Source organism: Hibiscus syriacus, unplaced genomic scaffold (genome assembly GCF_006381635.1).
Source record: "Hibiscus syriacus cultivar Baekdansim isolate YM2019G1 unplaced genomic scaffold, ASM638163v2 tig00111758_pilon, whole genome shotgun sequence".
NCBI classification, from domain to species: domain Eukaryota; kingdom Viridiplantae; phylum Streptophyta; class Magnoliopsida; order Malvales; family Malvaceae; genus Hibiscus; species Hibiscus syriacus.
Genome location: NW_024063170.1, coordinates 1,546,355 through 1,548,912, shown reverse-complemented (window position 1 = coordinate 1,548,912; position 2,558 = coordinate 1,546,355).

Below are 2,558 nucleotides of genomic sequence, written 5' to 3'. Positions count from 1 at the left end.
TTTAAATCGCTATAAAATTTTGAAATGGTTTTAGTAAATACGGGTGACATCTATAATCTGTATAGGTATAATTATACGAGTTATGGGTGTTACAATAACATAATCGATTAATTACTTGATTTGTTATCAAGCTTTATCAACATATTACCATGTACATTGTTTACGCATATTATTATGATATCGATTGACTTTAACCGTTTTCATTGGAAATTAACCTATTACTTTAAAGTAATAGGTTTCAAAATTATAAGTATGGAATATATATATATATATATATATATATATATATATATATGTGTGTGTGTGTGTGTGTGTGTGTGTGTGTGTGTGTGTGTGTGTGTGTGTGTGTGTGCGCGCGTGTGTGTGTGTGTGTAACGATACATTTTACGTGCAGATTGTTTGAGTCTGTATGTGGAATTAACCAAAGTTTAAGCTGATGGACTAAATGCAAATCTGACGATAACATAACTAGTTAATTAATTAATTTGCTATCAAGCTTTATCAAGATATTATCATGTACATTGTTTAAGCATATTATCATGATACCGATTGAATTTAACCGTTTTCATTTGAAATTAACCTATTACTTTAAAGTAATAGGTTTAAAAAATCATAAGTATAGAAAATATATATGTGTGTGTGTGTGTATCGATACATTTTGCGTGCAAATTTTTTAAGCCTTTATGTGGAATTAAAGTATCGAGACTGATATAACAAAGTATTGATACGATGTGTTTAGTTTATTATCATTATACAAGTATATTTTTACCGTGTACATTGTAAATTTACCTATTAATTCTGCAATGCTCTTTATATATGGGTTATCAGAATGTTGGATTTACAAATTAAGACATCTATAATGCACTTGAAAGAGTTAAAACAAAGGAAATCGTCAATGAGGATGTCAATGCACTAATTGCTTACTTCAAATCGGTACTTGGAGTATTGATACTTGGAATTTTGAAACTATTACTTTAAAGTAATAGGTAAATTAACAATGTAAACGGATAAGTCCATTCTTTCTAAGAATCGCTCCATGTTTTATGCAACTACGGGCCCTTTCCATATGTTCCTCTGTATCGTGTACTTGAACCTTGCCAAACAGTCTGTAGAATAGATTCTCCAGCAAGTCGTGGCTGAAATCAGTTATGTAGTTGGGATTATCCAGGTTAATCGTGTTGACTGCATAGCCAATAAAACCCTCTTGCAGGGTCTAAATAGTAAGCTAGGAATTAGTAAGACAAGCTTTCTTTGAGGGTTTAAGGACTCAACACTCCCAGGTAAGGACTGCATGATTGAACATTACATAGAATAGTTGTATTTAGTTCTTGAAGAATTGTTCTTCATTGTATATAAGAATAGTTGTAATGATATCCGTTCACGTTTCCAAACCAATAAGTATCATGCATGTAGTACCCTATATCCTAGATGCAAATGACAAGAAATTTGCCACTTAAAGATTTACCAAGAGCGATAGCTTCTGCTCTGCATGAAGAATGAACCTAGAATCAATTTTTTCATTATGTCCATACTGCTCAAGAGAACCTGATGAATGAAGGGATTTGCACACAACCATGAGCATTTTATGGGAAACCCCAAGTATGGGTTTACCCAGACATCTCTGTTGTAGGATTTTAGCAGAGTACTTGGGGTTTCTCATAAAATGCTCGTAGTTGTGTGCAAATCCAATCATTCAGCAGGTTCTCTTGAGCAGTATAGGCATAATGGCAAATTTAATTATAGGTTCGATCTTCATATAGAGCAGAAGCTGCCGCTTTTGGTAAATCTTTAAGTGACAGATTTCTTGTTGTTTGCCTCAGGGATATAGGGTACTGCATGCATGATACTTATTGGTTTGGAAAAGTTAACGGAGATCATTACAACTATTCTTATATACAATTAGGAACAATTCTTCAAGAACTGAATACAACTATTCTATGTAATGTTCAAACATGCAGTCTTTACCTGGAAGGGGTTGAGTTCTTAAACCCTCAAAAGAAACTTATCTTACCAGTTCCTAGCTTACTATTTGGACCCTGCCCTCCAGGTTTTATTGACTATGCAGTCAACATGATTACCAGCTTCCTGCATCTTTTGGCATTCAGTCATACTGTCAAGATTTGAAATTTGTAATCAATTAAAAGTTCTTTAATACTTTAATCCAATTACCATTTCAACAATAATTACACAAATACATTGATACTTACTAGAAGTAAATATATCCACCCAGTGTTTGCTTTCAATTTTCTTTAATATTGATACTCTCAGGATCCATTTCAGTGTCATCATCTTCGCGAACAACGATTACACTTTCTACCTATAATAGGTCCCAAATGATTATTTACTTCAAAAACCCCAAACTTAAAAACCTAACCCCTATTTTTAAATACTGCAATACTAAAAAAGTAGGGTTTTGACAACATACATTTCGATTCAATTACATCAACAAACAAATAACTATGCTTCCAAAAATGCATTGCTACTACTATTGCACAATAACTAACTTCCCTCGATCTCTAAAACTATGACCATCTTCTATTTATTTATCTGGTTTAGGG